Below are 19,316 nucleotides of genomic sequence, written 5' to 3'. Positions count from 1 at the left end.
AGAGTCGGGATATGGCCAGGAAACAAACGTATACAACCGGGCCTGGGCCCATACTCTCCTATACTACATAACCCGGAATTCACCCCGGGCCTTCGAGGCAAAGACTGGGAGGGCTGGAAGGATGCGGGGACCCTGACTTTGGCAGAGATGTACAGAGATGGCTCCCCACTACACTTTACTGACTGCCAGCAGAAGTTTGATATAGGAGAAAGGGAGCGATATAGGTACTTGCAAATCAGACACTGGATAACTCAACCCATGGTGAAAAAAGCGGGCACACGACCACCGTCCGGCTTGGAACTAACCTTACAGGAAGGACAGACCAAAAAAGGGATCAACAGACTCTATAAACCTCTTTCAAACTCCCAAACGTCAGATCGTCTTCCATATCAAGTGAACTGAGAAAGAGACTTGCAAGTAACCATAAAGGAAGAGGAGTGGTGCAAAATATGGTCACGAGCGCATGGTGCCTCCAGATGCACCACGATTAAAGAATGTGCCTATAAAATGAGCTTTAGGTGGTATATGCCCCCACACCGTTTACCACATCGTTTACATAAGATCACCAAGACCTACTCGCCGTTCTGCTGGAGAAACTGTGGAGAGAGAGGGTACTTAATCCACATGTGGTGGTCGTGCCCCAAGGCAACCGTCTATTGGAAGGAGATTCTGGGCCACATTAAAGATATCACAGGTGTGGAACTTCCGATGTCCCCGAAAACTATCCTATTAGGTGTCCCGATAGAGGGCAAATATACAATGTCCGGGGCGACCGCAACTCTCATTACCCATTTGCTATCGGCTGCAAGGATGACTTTAGCGCAAGACTGGAAAAATGAGGAAGGCCCCATAGTGGCATGGGGGTGGGTCAAGATCTGGGGAGTGATGGCCATGGAGAAAATCTGCGCACTTAAGGCTGGAAAATAGCAAAAAATGTTAGCGACCTGGTCCCCGTTCCACGAGTGTGTGAGAGCGATAGAGAGGCCCTCTTCATTAAACCCTGTCTTCTCAGGAGTATACATGTCATATGAGGGATAACAACAGCACGGAGGAATGAACTCAGGACTTGTCCTAAACGGAACCCTTTCATATATTGATCTCTGTATTGTGTTATGGTTTTTTTGAAGTGTTAGTTAAAGCGGGGAGGGGGGAGGGAAAGGGAAGGGGAAGACAGAAGGGGAAGGGGACTACAAAATGGAAAATGAAGAACTCCCAGAGGCTAAGACGCTTTACCTCTTGTTGGTCATCAGAAATAGAGGGAAGTTGACTAAGAAAGTTAATTTACTGTTTCTGAACTGTTTATATATACTTGTATGCCTTTGAACCAAAAATAAAGTGTTTAAAAATAAAAAAAAGGCCTTTTAAGGCTCCTGCATCAAACCATCAATGGACTTTTACTCCCACAACCACCTAAATTCTTAGTTAATAGTGGACTTCAATTCCCATAATCCCTCAAGTACTGAGACAAGGAAGATGAAGGAATTGATACTTAGCGGAAAGCGTGGTGAATGCGCTAGTCATTGGATGAAGGCATCTGTGCGCGGGACCTTTAAAAATGGCCACTGCTCTGAGAGATGGAGCTCAGGAGAGGACATGATCTCTCCAGGAAAGGCGGGCGGAGGCTGGAGGCACTAGCTGGTACGTAGATGCTGGAGTCACGAGTCAGTGTGTAGAAGCTGGAGGCATGAGCCGGTATGGCAAGGTGAAAGGGCTCGCTGGCAAAGAAGTAAAGAAATGTGGTGCGAGCAAGGCAAGCCGTGGAGATGTCCGGAACTGCAAAAGGGTCACAGGGCATCCTGCAGTCAAGAGAAGCAGCACTGTCCTTACCAGGAGCCGGAGAGAAGACAGTGTGCAGGAGTGGAGCCGCTAGAGAGCCTGGAGAGATGTTGGAGCAAAACAGAGTGAAACTGTTGGCAAAGGTACGCGTAAGTGTGAGGGAGCCTGGAAACACTGCAGCAAGCCAGTGAGCCTGCCAAAGCAGAGTAGGGACCCCAGAGCATTTGGCGACCACGCTGAAGACAGAGTATTGCGAAGTTACAAAAGTGAAGACTGTATGAATAAAAGGGCAAAATGTTTTCTTGAACATTGTGAGATTGCGGAAAGCAAAGTCAAAGCGAGGATGGTTTATGAAGAAGGGTATATGCTATTTGAATAATAAAGAAGAACTGTAAGGCATTTTAAGAGTGCAAAGAGAAGTCCTGACAGGAGAGTACACCAGGCATTTGAGAGTGTATAAAGAGTCCTGGAAGGGGAGTATGCCAGGAAAATTGGAATCCGCAGAAAATGTCGAATTCGAAATAAGCCTATGCGAAAATGTTAGTGAAATTTGACTGAATATTATCAGTTCACATTGCACCAAAATGTATTTCAACCCGTTTAAATTACTTTAAATGCATGTTTATCTTGGCTCCGTCCTTTCTACAGGATTAGATCTTCTGTGTTTTTGAATCACTTAAGAGTGCGTGAGATGATGGAAATGCTTGTGTATGACTGACACAATATGATATTCCGCCTTTCGAAACAGTGAGGTGCTTAAGTACTTAAACCCATTTTCTTCGTATTTGGATATTTCTCGTCGCTTTTTCGTTTATACAAAGCAGGTACGTTTAAATTTTTCCATTTACTTACTAAAGTGAAGCGAAACAATAGGCAGAATCTAAACAAAGGTAAGTGAAAATACGCGCACGCAATTGCTAATTATTGCTTTGCTGCAACTTTTTTAAAAAGCAACCAGTGTTCATTTATATGCACACATGTGGCAGCAGATCAGGCATGTATATTACAGCACATATTCTATACTAATAAACCATACACGTGCATGTTTTTATGTTACTCTTCAAACTAAAACAAATAAGTCACGTGGAGCCGGTATTTCGACACAAGATGCTATTTTGGTGCACTGAGGTGGTCAAATTAATTACTCATTAGCAAAATCATTGCTTAGGAAAGTAAAACCCATTTCCAAGTTATTAGCGGAGCAGTACTCAGTTAAATGTACGAAATGCACCGGCTAATGTTTAGTTATGAAAACTAAACATATTGTGAAGTTCATTTTCGCTGAACGTTGTATTTCACTTTCGTTTTGCGAAAGCAATGTCTACATAAGTGATGCACATTTTCATTTTCTATTGAATCTAAACTCCTAAACCATTTATAACTTTTTTGTATTTACGTTATTTTCGTGTGGCACAATTACAATAATGTTGTCCATACTTTTTTTCGAAATGTTCACGTACATCTGGCAAATTGCAAACCTACAAGAGTTTAAGGCAGAAACAGTGCTTGTGTGACGATAAAGAACTGTTACAGGAGAATTTACAATACTGAACTGAGTTAATCTATCAAGATTGTTGTGAGCCAAGGAAGGTATAAAGAACTGATAGTTTCAGATCTAGGGGAAGGGAATCACCCTCTGGAATGAAGATCTTTTGGATTTTGTAGAACAGTTACATTGAAGCCATTCAACTTGTATTAAAAGCCACCTTTTTGCAAATACCAGCTTAGAAACATCTCCCTTGTCACTTTGTTATTTTTTTTTAGTGTGAGGGTCAGAATAAAATGTTTTGGCCAAAAGGACGGCTTTTTAATTTATGGCATCCTGACAAAGACAGATCATTAGTTTTTGGTTATTTGGTAGGGAAACTCCTCTTTAAAATAGTGTCAGAGAGGCATTTCGCCCCCCCCCCCCCCAACCCTTTTAATTTGAATAAATGCCTATAATCAAAAACATGACAGCTTTGCGTCTGGATTTCATTTCTGACACCTCACAGCATACATACTTATAACGGAATGGCCAGCCTTATAGTGCAAGCTTTTGTTTTAATTTGTATTAAGATAAAATGATGCAGGTAATTCGGATTCTGAAAATATCCCCTTTCATAAATCCTCCATGCCAAAATTATAGTACTCACAGGTTCCCGACAGCTGTTGGGAAACAAAGTTCCCATAGGCAGAGGTGTCTTTTTAATCGTCTGCACCTTGCTTTACAAACTTAATAATGGTATACCTTAGTCAGTCTGGTAGCAGGCACATCTTTAATATATAAGCATGACTAGTTGTTGCATGGTCACTAGTAAGGGCACAAAATTATACACACAGCAATTTGAGATCCTACAAGCATCAGCGGGCCCAGCTATGTCAAGGCAATAGAGTTACTTTTGCAATTATGCATACAATTACCTAAGGCAACGCTTACTTTTGCACTTGTATGCAAACAGGTTGCCTCTTGATAAGTGTTGGCATTTGCACAGCAGAGTGCAAAAGGGAGGTGTAAACTTGTAGAGAAGCATATTTACACATTTTGCACTGCAGAGTGCAAAAGGAAGGTGTAAACACAGCTTGCCATTTAAGCATGGGAGGCAGCACCTACAATGTATATCATAGGAATTCATTGGTCTTACGCCAGCATGAGAAGGTCATGCTGGCATAAAACCAAGTGGTTTTTGGAGGTACAGGAGAAAAATTGAGGTGGAAACTCAAATCCACACCCTCCCCCCCACTCCCAACCGTCAAAAAGTACAAAAATGGGCTGAAGCATGAACAAAGGCGTCAAGACAGGCAGAACACCTTTATGTAAGAGTAGCCAGAGGCGTCTGGGGAGGAGGTAGTCCTGGAGAAGGGTCCCACCATCTTGGCGTTGGTCGTGGCTCGGTTCCTTTTCCTGTCCCCTCGATTTCATGCAGGCAAAGTACTGTGTGTGAGGTCATACGGCTTGCTTTGGACCAATCCGCTATGGCATTTTGCCTTTCAAAGGTGATGGAAACCACCTCATTCTAGGATTCAACTTTGGACACTTACAAGGACAAGATGGATTTTCTGGACCTCCGTTTTAAGTATTGGCTACGTCAATGCCCTCTGCTACAGAGGTGAAGACAGACGCATTCAAGACAGAGATTGCACTGTTCGAAATACATTTGAGGGAACATTTCGATTGGTTAATTTACAGGTCAGCTCTTTGGATTGGCTCTTTCACCACACGATAGTGAAGTCAGTGTAAGCTTGGCAGGGCTTGAGCATTTCTCGGGTGCATTAGGCTGCATTATGTTTAAAACGTGAAACTGAGAATCAGAAATATTTGGGATTATTTGAATGTGCAAGTGCACTCGTTCAGAACAGTTGTGTACGTGCCGCTCATGCCCCCACAGCAGCATTTTAATTCAGTGGATAAGACTTTACATGTCCGCCCAAACTCATTTACCACCAGCAGGAGATTTTCATCCTAGCGGTAAACCAATCAAATATGTGTTTGTTTTTTCAACCTGGTAAAAGCTTGCAGATTGCTTTGCACTTCATTGTAAATGCCTGGAAGTGTAAAAGATAGAGGCTAATTTGTAAAAAGCTCAAAACGCAAATTAGCATCCTGGCGGCGGGGTGCCAGCCAATCAGGTGGCTAGAAACACAGGCTTTAACAGCAGGTGAAAGCCTGCATTTCACGCCGCCCGACTCTCCCCGCCACCATCTTCCGCCCCACCCTCCATCCCCTTTTTACATCCTCCCACCCCCCTACTTACCTGGTCTCCCGCAGGCTGCCATGGAAAGGGAAGAGGGGCTCTGTACGGAGCCCCTCCTCCCTTTTCTATGGCAGCCATCTTTGTAAAGGATTTTCCATTGTTCAACGGGCGAGTGCAGTGCTAGTACCCCAGGTTACTGCTTTAGTAGCCCGGGGTGCTAATGGCCTTAAGCTCCTGTTCCAAGTGCTGGAACGAGGGGGCCTTGAAACACTTGTGTATAGGCGCGTTACAAATACCATATCATATCATATCATATCAACAGCCCAGAGCCCTTGTTAATGGCCCTCGCTTCGCTCGGCCCATTAACTTGGACTTCCGGGCCGTTACCCCCACCCGTTCCAGCCCTACGGAACGGGGCGGCACATGAATGGTGTCAAATCCTTGTGCAAGCCTTCTGCCATTCATTCAGGTCACATCTCATTTTCATTCATTTGTATGGTGGAGAGGAGGGACAGAAGGTAACGTACCTTTCCGCAGTTCGCTTCCTCTCCACCATACTAATACTAAAGCATTTGCGCCGGCATAGATTTGCATGCGGATGTAAATGCTGTGTTGTCCTAGGGAGTCCACCTGCTTTGAAGACCATTGTAAATGTTGCCTGCCACGCGTACATGGCAGGGGGCGTTTACTTTATTTGAACAGTGCAGCACAAAAGGAGAGGATAAAAAGGTTGCATACATGCGTTTGCACTGCCTTTTTACCCCCCCCCCCCCGATGTGCAAATGAGTAAAAAAATATGCCGGCCCTGCCAGATGTTATCGCCAAAAACACCAGTGCTCTCCAGAGAGAAATGCAGGTGCCAACATGAAGGAAGCATACCTTTTCCGGAGCCTGCAGCTGCATTGCCACTCACTGGGCCATGCTAGTCCTTTACAGTCTTGACTGCAGAAATGCATCGAGGACTGAAAAAACGAGCACAAGCCGGCGAGCGGCGATGAAGGGGGGGGGGGGGGGGAAGGGGAGGAGTCCATTTTTAAAAATAATTGTAGCAGGTTGTGAATTCGATGGAAAGGCCAATAGCCTAATCGGAACAGGAGCTTGCATAACCTAATAAAGTGGGCATTGTGGGTAACCAGACTGGCTGCCGCCCGCTATTCGGGCCATTTAGACATTTTCAAAAAACGGCTTGTGGTGAAAGTGTGCCAGGTTGCGAAAATAGTGGCTAGACAATGGAACACCAGGCAGAGACATACTACACTGACACACAACTGCTAATCATGCCCAACACCCACTTTGGCTGAGATTTAGTTAAGAAAGAGCAGGGAACGAAGTCTGCGGTTTTCATCCAACTGTGTGCGTCGCCAAAAAGTCTGGCACAAATCACGACTCGTCACGTCACACTGAAAAATGACCTGCTTTAACTATTGCTCCAAGCTTGTCCCATTCCTTACCTTGCATCTGTCACTCTAAATGTGCAGCGAGCAGCCGCACAGGCTTCTGCATAGCCCCGCCACATTCTTATCAATTTCTCACTAGGCTGTTCCTTCAAAAGCCTGCAGACCGGTGGCACGTCTGTGACAACTGCAAACGTTCTTAGCAGCTCTGGCAGGGTGCACAGTGACAACACGTGGCTGCAAATTCCAAGCGTTTACAAAAAGGTTGCTGGCTTCTGTGTCACGCATTAGCTGCAAGCAACTTCCCACAGTGTATATGAAATCAGAAACTCCGTATATGCAAGCTCAGGGGCAGTTACCAAAGTTTTAGGGCCTAAATATCCGAGTAAGACAGGGGTTGGAGCGGGTCTTTGAAATGCCATCAATCATGGAGTTACGTTAGTCAAAAAAGACAAGTTCCCAAAGGTCATGAATGCCTACACCCACGAGTTCCAGAATTTCAACCCCTATCGAAGAACTAACAGATCACGCGATTAAGAATAACTTCTTAAAGCACATGGAGGTAATGCTAGAATTACCGCTCTCAATGTTTTATTTGCAAGTCTGAAGATGATTCAAGCCGTAGGGGGGATCGGAACATCTTTGTACTCTGCCAACATCAAGCAGGCAATTTTGATTTCAAATGTTATTTGTTTAGCTCAACTCTGCACATTTAACTGCTTCTAGCTGCCAAAAACACATGGTCCAAGTCAACAAGGGAAGGGACTAGCAACCTACTTGATCAATTTGCGTTGCAAGAGCTGGAGAGATGACCAGGAATCTCACGGCTGTTCAGGGGCACAGTGTTCCACAGTTTACAAGCAAGTGGCAATCAGATGATAGAAAATTACATGGTCTGCATTACTTGCAAATCAATATCGAACGTACACAAATCAAACAGGCAAGGAACCAATTTTAACAGGGATTGGATGGCCCGGCATCAGGTCAATAATGGAATAGAGGACCACCTACAACTGGCCCGACATCTGCCCTTTCCTGAATCCACAACAAAGCTTGACATATGGGCCAGAGAACACCAACCAATACACCATAGTAAAAATCTTACAGTCCCCTAGGCCTCTTCTGTGACCAGAGTCTCTTCTGTGACCAGAATCATAAAGGCAGAGTTGGAGGAGACTTGCAAAGGCCTTATGGGGTACACTTGGGGCATAGGTAGACAGATACCCTCTTTTTTGCTCTCCCTTGGATGTTCTTTCTTTCAGAATTGGTTTTGTCAGGAGTTCCGATTGTCACCATTGCACCCTGAATCCCTCCACTTTGTCTAAACTGTTTTTGCTTCCCTCCTGTACTTTCATTGCAGTTTTAAATATCCATTAACTCCATCTCTGCTCATGGAATACCCACCGTCACCTACACCTTACAACGATGGGCAATGCAAACCTAGCATCATTCGACATTATTTGCCTTCAAGAGACCTGGCTGGTACAAACACAGGCCATGGACGGCTACGACATCATCCTGGCCCCAGCCAATAGAGGGTTATTGGTTCGTCTGACCTCAGGCCTCCTTACGGCTTGTCAGCAGGGAATTGGCCTGAAATATAAGGCCACACTTCTAGCAAACCTCTCGATCCTGGCAGTACTACTTGATTGGGATGAAGATCCCCACTCCAGAGCATCGCAAATTGGGATTGTTAACACATACTGGAATCCAGCAGCCATAAACCTACAGTCCTATCTAACTATGATGGAAAATCCGGTTGATGAAATCCAAGCCTCATACCAGGTTCTTTCCATTATAATCTGTGGGGACTTGAATGCCAAATGTCGTGATGGCCTCCCAAAGCCGGATAAATCATCAAACTTGACTCCAGCAGCGAAAAAAGAGGGCACATCTGGTCGGCCTTAATGTCTTCAAGAAATCTGGAAAACTTGAACTTTGTCTTTCCAAACGCTCATCGTCTGTCAACTTGGGAACAAGGTTCCCTCAATGCCACCATTGATTATATCTACACAGCCAGACAACTTCTGGGCAAGGTGAAAGACTTTGAAGTCCTCAAAACAACAGCCAGCAACCACAACCAGCTCACGATGTCACTGGTCAACCACTTCATACAGCCCACTCCGTATGTCATGGGGGTGGAATCGAATCTTCGTGGAAACCGATTAAATTTGACAGGACTAGCAGTTACCGCTCTGCGGGCCAAATATGTTTGTGAGGGGAGCGTCGAGGGAAAAGAAATCCTGGACTACATTCCTTTACTGGTCCAACACCGGGTGAAATCAAAACAGTCGATTCCTACGTTTATCCAACCCAGACATTCCTTCGATGCTACACTTTTAGCTAAAAGACGTGAACTCCGTAGGCTGAAGAGGCAGATGGGAAACCTTCCGCAAAATAAAGTTCAACTAAAGTCAGCAATATCAACCTACAAAAACAGGGTAAAACATCGACACCAACTTTACCAGCAGGATGCCGAATCCATGCTTAAGGCTATTTGTGGAAACAAAGCGAAAGAGTTTTGGTCACTGTTAAAATCTTCGGTGCCCTCACTCAACAACTCAACCATTAACGCCAAGGCTGAGCAAAAATTGATTTCTCACTTCACCTCAGTTTTTCAAGCTCCTGATACAACTGCCCTTGCAACAGCTGCCTTACCCGGATCCAGTTCGTTGCAGTCGGACTGGCTAAAATTGGACGACCAAGCCGAAATTGAAGACCTTATCAAAAAACTGAAGACCTCTAGAGCAGCGGGCCCTGATGGAATCTCTAACATTGACTTGAAAGCAAATCCAGCAGAATGGGCATCGATTATGGTGTCTATTTTCACGAAATGCGCGGATCAGAACTCCCTGCCACCTTCATGGACAAACTATTATCGTCCTGATCTACAAGAAGGGCGACATCACAGACCCACTAAAATTACCGCCCCATTGCTCTCTTGGACTGTATTGGCAAAGTCTATGGGAGTCTGCTTCTGAAACGTTTTCAATCTTGGGCGGAGTCGGCCCCGTGCAACGGCAAGTTTCAAACAGGCTTCAAAAAAGATGGGCACAGCGGCAAATATCCTAACCATCAGCACCCTAAAAAGTAAGGTCTGGCAAGGTAAACCTCGAATTTTCGTTGCTTCCATCGACCTCTCCCAGGCCTTCGACCTAGTGGATAGGCAACGTCTGTGGCAAAAACTAGAAGGGTGGAGCTGCCCTCAGGAGATCCTGCAGCCAATTAAAGCCCTACATTCGGACACCACCCTCAGGGTCCGTCTGTCACAAAGGGGCAATCTATCAAGGGAAATTCAGACTGGGCGGGGGGTAAAACAAGGCTGCCCATGGCTCCTGCGCTGTTCCTGTCCTACATCAGCGACTACGGGGCCTCAGAAGACCTGGCGCGCACTTTTCCGCCATCAGTCGCAAATGTTAAAATAAGCCATTTATTGTATGCCGGCAACCTAATCTTAATGGATCAGCCTCAGATCGGCCTCCAGAGGCAGCTTTCAAATCTTCTCACCTACACCAAGGAAAACAACCTAAAAATAAACAAAGAGAAAACCAAAATCTTGATATTGGCAGCTGGCCAGAAAAAATAAACGACAAATTCATATGGTGTCTTGAGGAAAAAGAGATCGAGAGGGTCACCGAATAGAAATACCTGGGCGTTTCGATTGACAGCTCGAAACACGAGATCTCCACGCAGGCAACCCTTCAAAACAAAATCAAGAAGTTGGCCTCTCAAGGGAAAGCAATCGACATAAAATTTGGAAAATTCTCATGCATCCCAGTGTTAGAATTCTACAGGAAAAAAGTTGTGCCTTCCATCACCTACGGCGCTGAAGCCATGCCATCGATCCCATCCAAAACTTGGAAGATACTAGAAAGCCTGTTTTGGAAGTCGGTCCTTTGCCTTCCAAATTTCACTTCCATCGCTGCAATTCGTCGCGAGCTGAGCCTTCTATCATTAAAGGCAACGGTAAACATCAACTCCCTCAGGTTATACAGGAAATGTATAATGGACGACAGCGATCATATTTACGGACTGCTCAATAAAGAACTCCACTCTGACAAGGTGAAGATGTTGACATCCGGGAAAGATTTTAACAGGGCCCAACTTGAGTCGGTTGTGTGTTCGGAAATTGAACTCAGCGCAAATCCTACAAGAGTCTACCAGAAATTGAAAGATCTAGACTGGATTCAAACTCAAGAATCAGCATCTAACAATAAACTTCTCCTTCACCTCCCGCCCTCGTTCTCCAAACTCAATGAGCCGATGAAATACCTTCAAAAATTTCCCAGCAGGGGGGCCGAAACTCTCTCCTAAGGATCAGGCTGAACCTGCTAGAGACCAACGAAATCCGGAACATCAGAGGATTATCGGACTCAAGTATTTGTCGCTTGTGTGCATCTGAGACTGAATCAGAAATCTACTTCTGGCGTGTCTGAAAAACGCCACTTTGAGAGCGGCTTACTTTAAAACATCTAATCGGGGATGATCGAGGATGGGACGAAGAAACATGGTGGCCAAGACTGATCGGAGGAGATCGTACATCGTGGGTCCTAGCAAGTACAAAAATCTTAGAACACACCATGAAAATGTTAACATCTTGAGGATCCCACCCTGAGTAGTCGCTGTGATTTTGTTTTTCTTTTCTGCAACTTTTTCTAAAAAGTTCTCTTTTGAACACACACAAATAAAAATAAAAAAATATCCGTTTAGAGCATCCCCTTTATCCCGCAATTCGGGTTCATGCTTTTGCAATGGCTCTTCCCACCACCACCATCCAGACATCTGCCCAACTAACCTACCTTTTGATGTTTTTGAAGGACGTTGGTTGACATTCTCCTATTCCAAATCTCTTTCTGATCCGTGATGGAGCAGAAGCTTTTGCTGCAGCGCACACAGAGTTTGAGGCTGCAGTTTTAGATGTGCTACATAAGTGCCTCCAGAAAACCTAGTATAGGCTTGGTGCACAGAGGCAAGGTAAGGTGGTCGTGTACCAGTTTCCTTCCCTCAGTTGCTAGGGAAGGCAGCAGGCCACTCGGTGAGCAATGGAGGAAGGGGCAATGTGAGGGAGTTACATTACACCAAAGATGTTTTGCAAACACTTTCCACAGGTTACTGATAATTGCAAAACAAGATATATTTGCTGGCAGGAAACAAAGAACATCTACAAAAGGGGCAGAATAAAAGGTACTCGCCTGACCACGTAACAATAATAAGAGCCTCAAAGCGGACAGCATACTCTATAGCTTGCAGCAGCTATACAAAGGTTGTTTTCCCACCCACAGAAAAAGTTGGACGCTGGACTTCGAAGCATTTCATCGCAAATACTTCTAGGATGTGGAATGGTACTGGTGTCCACCTGAATACATCCAGGGACTTGTTGAATTATCTGAACCACCATCAAATTTTTCCCAAGTACCATCACTGCCAGGCGGACCATCTTAAGGATCTACAAATTCTGGGGACTTGAGGGAAAAGTGAAGGCTTAAATATAACACTAGCAACAAATGTTCTTACCAGGGCTCAAAATGCGCACTCGCCACTAGACCTTGGTTAGTGATATTTGACTCTTGGCGAATAAGAAATGGTGTGCTGTTTGTATGTAAAGAATGAAGGTGGCAAGTAACTTTTATGGCTTGCATGTAGTTTAGTTTATTATTTGATAATGCGCTCCAAACCCAGGGGTAGCCGGGCGCAGCAGTTACAAGTATACTTGAGCTTGGTTACATACAATAATACAATAATACATGAAGAAGGTATAGTACAAGTGTTGTTAACGATTAGCAAGCAGGTAAGAAGGTACAGGCCGAGAGGCACTATTATGCAACGAAGGAACTTGAATTGTTGCCCCCAGTTCTTAGGTTTTCTATGCTTTTGTCCACTGGGACTCAAAGAAAACATAGCTTTTGTGCAATTTCTCAGATATATACAAAAATGGGCCTTCGCCTATAAACATGAAGCAAAAACAGAATGAATGCATCTTTTTCTTCGAGTGTTTACAGAGTGCCCATTTAATCGAAGGCCTCTTCATGTTCTGACAAAGAATGCATTGATACAGTACCATGGAACAAATAATACAAACAAGAGCATAGCAAACAATGGCCCAGGTAAAAAGCCGGAACTTTACAGTACAGAATAATGTCTAAAAACTAAAGCCAACTCAAAAATGCCTTCCTGAAAGAGCTATAGATGTGTAATTCACCAAAGTATCCTTCCTATTGGATTGCGCATCTTCCTCGTTTCTACTATGAAAATGGTTCCCCTAAAATATTGCAAGGTGTAGTGGGATGCGTACGCACTTAAGAACATTTGCTACAGTGTAAAAATGCACAACCATTTCCAAGGCCCGATTTTAGACTTTAAAGACAAAACTGGAATTTGCACACTTCTTTAACTTGTGCCTCATTAGAATCGAAGAACCCGCAACTATGGACATGTGGTAAAGACCAGGCCCAGAACTGGAGTGCAGTCATATGTAATGTCCTGGGTCCCCAAGTACTCTGTACTCTAATGCAATAGATCGGATTATAGGTATTGCAAGCACCATCTAATAGCCCAAACTGACAAGCAGTGGTAAAGGCAACCATTTTGGCTTGCGTATAAGTATTAGGCATTCGTCAGGCACTGCTATTAGATGCCCAGGTACTTGCACCATTTTGCACCTGCTACCGTCAATGGCCAGTTAATATCTAGCAAGTGCCTTTCCCATGCCTACACAAAAACCCAAACTGTTGACATTGCCAATGCTGGTTATTTTTGCCTCTACAGAAATCCATGACCCAACGGCATTAGCACCCTGCCTCCTCTGATGCCAACAACAGAACAGGTTCTAACAATATTCTCTGGAATGGTTGTCTACGCGGGCGAGACTGGGGTTAAGGGAGATTGGGGTAAAACGGGGAGTCCCACAGCAACCTAGAATAGAAGAATAGAGAGATTTGCAATGCACCAGTCAAATATGTACACTAATGAGTCTGGGCTCATGCGGTAGGGCAGCGGTATATGCGGATTCGAGGATCATACTGGAAAGTACATGAAGCATTAAAAGATGGCACCAATCTTAAATGGTAGAAACAATCATTTTTTAAATCCTGCGGTAATCCACCAGTTTCTCTAGGCCTTGCATTCATGCAGAGCCAACGTCACAAAACCCAAACCACCAGACTCGGAACTAAGCCCCACAGCACCACTGAGTCAGGATCTGGTGAAGTCCCAAAGCGTGAGGTTGACAAAGATGTCCTACTCGGATAAGAAGCATCGATAGCTGGTCACCACCCTCTTCCAGATGCGTCAACGTGACAACAAGCAGGGATCAATCCTCAATTCACCCAGTGTCATGAGATTACCAAAAAGCAGGTAGAATCGACAAATTACCCCAAACGCAGTATTTCTGGGAATGAGTGATTGAACGTACAGCCTACACGGGACTCATTAATAGGAGAAAGCACATTTAGGCGGGAAACCAGGAAGCTTCCAGTTATAATTCCGGGGGAACAATTGGGAGAGGGCCTGCCGAGAAGAGACCAGCAGTGCTCCATGGAGGGAAAACACTACTATCTGGTATTGACTCATATGCAGACTTGTAGCTTACTGTATAGGTGCCCTTCCTGAATAACAGATACTGACTGCAGACGTTTTGCTTTCCCGTTGTCACGTGACTATCCTTTAAAAATGAGAAACTGCTCAGCATCTCCATGCTGCCGAAGAATACAGCATCCAGCAAGGAACTGTGAAAAGCTGTGGAAACAATCCAGGGGGGGGGGGCTAGACTACAATGGGCAACAAAGCGTCGACCCACTCATTTTGGATGAGCCGCCAAGCCAGCCCGGGGAAAAAACACTAAGCGCTCCCTCAGCTGCAACGAGCAGCAAAGTGAGCGCTCCTAGGCTGGCTTCTTTGACATTTAGCACCCTGGCGAACATGTCAAATTGACCATGCAATGCCGGGCCCATTGGGGCGCGTGAAAGTGTATGGTATGTGTGCGAGGGTGAAAGTTATGAATGCTGTAAATATGTACAGGCGCACTTGTGAATGTGTATGAATTCATGTAGTTGGTTGCATGTGTGCTGGTGGGCGGTCCCCTGATTTGATGCATCTGGGGATGCATTTTTTACTGGGCATCAAAGTACTTAAAGCAAGTGGTGGTGCCAGGCTACACTGGCCTACATGGCTACAGCCAGTCTGGATATATTTTCTAACTGCGGCATGGCATTTATTACTGGCAAAGCTAACAGGAACAGGTTCCTGTATGGTAATTGTGGCATGCATTCTGGATGGACATGTATGGGTATATCCAGCATGAACATGTTTAATACTGGCATGTGTTGTGGGCAAAGTCTTCACGAAAAGGAGCTGGAAAATACTGTGTGCTGTTCGGAACTTGTATTATTGGATTTTTTTTCATGCGTTACCCTACAATACCAATTGTAAAAGGTGTGGCTTTTGAACCAATTATTCACAGACAGCATGCTGTGAAATGCACCATTTGAACACAGAATTGGTTTAATTTTCTCGGGGAAGGGGGCGAGCAGGAATAAACCCCAAAAACACCTCCCATGGTTTGTTCGGGTTCCTTTGCTATGCTCGCTTCCACATATTCATGGGAACGATGTACACCCCACCATTTAAAACATAAATAAAACGCTATTGAGGCAACAGTGAAAGCGCACTGAAGGTTTATTTCATCCGCGGAGACACACAAACTAAACAGATTGCACTTCCTGCTGCACATCCACTTCTGGCGTCACATCCCCCCTGCACTGATGACGCTGGTGGCCTTAACTGAGGTGGAATCTTGATTAGCATGGAGCACGGACATGCTAGGAGAGCCCTGGCAGTGCTTCCGGTTTATGGCTCCGATGCCCATACATGTCTTATGGTCTGGTGCCCAGCAAAATGGCTGCAGTTCTCACCACCGGTTTCCTGCCTGCGAGATGATTCAGCTCGAAAAAGTGTGAGCCGTGCCCACAGGGTGTCCCAAATTCTTCAAGATGTGCCTTGCGAGCAAAACGCCCTCTGCATACATCAGCACGCCCATGCGGTTTTATGCACTTAAAACTGGTTTGTATGTTGCCCCAAAGAGTCCAATTTACCTAAAGTACAGCACTGCTCCTCCAAGTTCATGTGGAGCTCGTGGACACCCCTGATCTCTAGCCATTGCAGTCCGTTAAGAGAAACCAGAGGTCTGGAACTTAAGACTGCCCCCTTAAAGAGAATCCCCCAAAAAAGAAAAAGAATAATGTACCTAATTTTTCGTATTCAGTTTACAACTAGGAAAATTCCTCTCTTGATTACCGAAATAGAGAATCCTGGACCTCTCCCACAGCCACACCCGACATCTGCCCCCATGTCTCATGAGCCTGCCCCAACTTTAGTCCTTTCATAAGAAACAGCTGGGTCAGGGCTGGGCTTTTACGTACGGCTCCAGCTTTTTACAACTGAAAAAACGTTCTCATGGCATTTCCAAACAAGTGGTTCCAGCCAAGAACGGGGATGTCTCCATCAGTTACGAGAGTTGAAAAGGCGGAAAGGGAATGTTTGGTCGTGGGCCGGTATTGGATGAACCGGGAGAGTCATTCCTGCCCCCTAGCCCCTATTCCCCCCCCCCCCGCCTCCCCCATGGCATCAGGAAGATGGCTGGTAGATGGGTGGCCTGGAAAGGACTTTCAGCTGTATTTGCAACAAGAAAGTGAATTTTGGCAGGACAGTGCCCTGCTACCCACTATGCAGGAGCGAGGTGGCCAACACCCAGTAAAACACGAGTGCTTACTCCATGAGGTGAGCAGCTGTGCGCCCCTAGGATGGCAAGTGGTGCAGGGGCATTGGTATCATTGATCCACGCAGTCAACCACCCCTGCCTAATGCCTAATGGTCGATACGAGGATGGGATTAGTGTTTATGCATTGCAGCACTAAATGGCCTGTTTTTTCAGAAGGCTGGCGGGGTAGAGCAGGCATTGTCTAAAATGAGGGCAATTTAGAGCAGTGTATGACATCCAGGTCTTGGTGAGGGGTTGTGGGTGCAAAAATCATTGCACAGGGGAATGCACAGAAGGCAGGACTTGGAGAGAGGTGTGCGACTCCTCTCCCCAGCAGAGCAAGCAGTCAAGTGATCTAGCAGAGCTCAGTAAAAAAAGTTTTAAAACAATACATCAAAAAGCAGAGAGAGAAAAAGTTAGCGCACATGAGAAAGAGACAATCTTGTGTTAGGTATATCTGCTGGCATCATTTTCATTGTACTGGTTCTTGTGCAAATTCAGATACCATTAAAATGTGTGTTTTAGAGGGCAAGGTTGGGTATAACCGGAATTAAAAAAAATGATCAGTGGCATAATGGCACAGAATGAGCCCAGACAGCATGGACATGGTATACAGAGGCAATACTGGCATATTTTGTTTCGCACTGGCAGCTTGAAAATATGTTTTACAGGGCAAAGCTGGCATATAACGTTGAGGCATGCATTATGTTTGTTTTCCATGTACAATGCCAGCATAAAAACATGTTTCAAAATCAAAATGCTCCCCGGTGTCGTTGGGGGTCATAGCATATAGTGAAGCATCTTATGTGTTCCACGCAATTTTTTTCTAAACATTGGCTTTAAAAATGCACAATTCTTACCCACTATTTAAAAAAAATGTCAGGGGGTAAATGGGAGAACTCCCCGATATAGTTAAGAGAAAACGTACCCCCCTCCACTTCAATAATTGGAAAAATGGGATTCGAAGTGAACAGATCATAGTTGGCACCAAAGATTTCTGGAAGAGCCAAAAGCTTCAGATCGTTCTATGAATGCGAGAAATTGCACATTTTTAAAACAAGCAAGGCAAAATGGACTCAAAGAAAATGGATTCAAAGTGAGGATTCTTTTGCTTTATTTAAACAGGTGATGCTGGCATAAACTGGACGAAAGGCAAGAATTGTAGGATGGTCACATACATTTCGCCTCCTTTCTCCTTTATTGGCAACTGGTGATGTAATCCTGTGATAGCTTGTGCTTTGTGTGTCATGACGGCATAATGGGTGCTGCAAATTAGGGAAAATTCCATCGAGGGGAAAATGAGATGTGTCAGAGCGGTTATATAGGATGGTACTGGATGAAAAAAGCGAAAGAAGGAATGTAAAAAGGGATTTGAACCTACAACCCTGATGCTAAACAAAACAACTGAAAGTTTTCGGTTTGCTAATCCAACCGAAACAACATTTTTAGTTGAATTACAAAATGTGAACAAAATAAAATGTACCGAAAGATAAGGGCAATCAAATGGAGCCCCCCCACCCCCATTTGCTGACTGAAGAAAGCATCTGTTAAAGCCAGCTTGCTACTGCCACGTAAATATGTGGTAAAAATGAGTGCAGAATTAGTGAGACTGACAGGAAGCACTATCGTTCATAAGGGAGTGGGAAAAATCAGACAAGACACTTGGCACGAGCCCCTCCCTCGCATTTCCCTGGCAACCAGGGTGCCATTTTTATACCTATGAGAATTAGTTGTGAACTGCCTTTTGTAATCGCTGCCAAAACAGGGCCAACACCCGCTATTCTTCCGACACGCCTCGTGCTCTCAAATGACACATCCATGTGTAGAATACATGAATTAAACCTCACATGAGCCACCAGGAACGACCACTCCTCGCGGGTCTGCTCTTGGCGATCGGCTCCCAAATAGCACTGAAGGCAACTATTTAAAGTACTCCTGGGAAAGAGAAGTCCAGTGGTTTACCGGCAACCCAAAGTGTAATGCGAATAGAAGCATGGCTTGATAATAGGGCCAGTGTGAAGGCAGACATAAAAAAAAGTGTAGGGTGTAAATGGTAACGTACAAACACGTCAAGAACAAACGCCACCCTCTATAGAAAAAGCATCCGAAAAACCCTCCTTGTATCCTGCCGTTACTTCCAATTTTTGCCCCATTTCTCTCCTTCCTTACCTTTCTAAATTGTGGAGAGCCTCGTTTCTCACCAGGTTTCATCTTTTGTCACATTCTATTTTACCTCGTTTCCAGTCTGGTTTTAGACCCATTCACTCTACGGAAACTGCTCTTCTTTCAGTCTGTGACTCTTCCTTCTGCCTGCTATTCTAAACTCTATACCAATACACTTGGACTTATCCGCTGCTTTTGATACAGTGGATCACACATTACTTCTTCAAGCCCTTTCCTCTTGGTTCTGTAATCACCTGGTTTAAATCTCATCTAACCGTACTTCGTACCTTGGGACAGTTTTTTTCTGATCCCCTTCCTCTCAGTGCATAATTTTTCAGGTTGATAACACCCAACTATTTCTATTGGTTTCTTCTTTTGCACCTACTATACACATGAATCTCTCTGCCTGGATCTCTGCTATCAAAATCTGGATGTCGGACCACTTTCTCTTTTTTTCCTGCAAATACTAAACCTCTGCTCGTTTCTCCTCCCTCTGTCTTATTCCTCCTTCTCATCTGCCTTTACTGCCCACAATCTTGGCCTCCATCTTGACAC

The 19,316-nt window shown here is 44.9% G+C and overlaps 1 protein-coding gene across 7 annotated transcripts in view; it reads right to left on the bottom strand.

The window, feature by feature from the left end:
* Positions 1 to 19,316, bottom strand: part of LOC138526371 (CD99 antigen-like) — a 383,615-nt gene that overhangs the window by 323,467 nt on the left and 40,832 nt on the right. The window lies entirely within an intron of this gene.

The sequence above is a fragment of the Ambystoma mexicanum genome, chromosome 7p (assembly GCF_040938575.1).
Source record: "Ambystoma mexicanum isolate Mex_15411 chromosome 7p, UKY_AmexF1_1, whole genome shotgun sequence".
Lineage (NCBI taxonomy): Eukaryota > Metazoa > Chordata > Amphibia > Caudata > Ambystomatidae > Ambystoma > Ambystoma mexicanum.
Note: the sequence above shows the minus strand (reverse complement) of the source record. Positions and strands in the feature narration are given on the sequence as shown.